Raw genomic sequence first — 710 nt, 5'->3', positions numbered from 1 at the left:
TTTGACCTTTATCCTGCTGACTGAAGCCTGTAGAGTCTGAGACGGAGCTCATTACTCTAAACATTGTACTAAACACTCCCACTTGTGAATAATCTTCCTCTCTGTAGAAAGATGGACTCCAAATAGGTTGGAAATGACCTTTGACCCTTCCCAGATTAATGAGCAGCAACAGCTGCTTCTCTAAGGTCATTGCTGATGTCTTTCCATCTTGGCATTGTGTTAACACACACCTGTCTGCTCCAGAGCAGCAAACTGACTAAAACCTTTCCATTTTGTTTTAGTTATTGTTTTTTACATTTGAGCTTAGATTTGACTCATTTTAGAGATTAAAATCTTTCTTATGTTCTGATACATAAAACCTTTTTTTCATGATTGTAAACATGAGCTTAAAACAAAATGCAGCATTTTTTACTTTTTAACTTTTATTTGCCGGTTTGTTTGGGACAGATGTGCAGGAGATCCACTCAGAAACTTAACGGACATAATAAAAACAATCAGACTGTCCAGCTGGGTTTAGAACAGAGTCGCTGAGCAAACGTCTCTCCCACTAAAGTAAAGCTCATTGAACACACAAAGAAACATCACTTCTACTATTTACCATGTAAGGATGAAGAAAAACTGCACATAGATCTAATGTCAGCACCACAAGTCATCACATTTACTGCTGTCAGCAAAGGAAACAAAGAAAGTAAAGAAGATGAGATCTTTTT

Source organism: Kryptolebias marmoratus, linkage group LG5, assembly GCF_001649575.2.
Source record: "Kryptolebias marmoratus isolate JLee-2015 linkage group LG5, ASM164957v2, whole genome shotgun sequence".
Taxonomy (NCBI): Eukaryota; Metazoa; Chordata; class Actinopteri; order Cyprinodontiformes; family Rivulidae; genus Kryptolebias; species Kryptolebias marmoratus.
Note: the sequence above shows the minus strand (reverse complement) of the source record.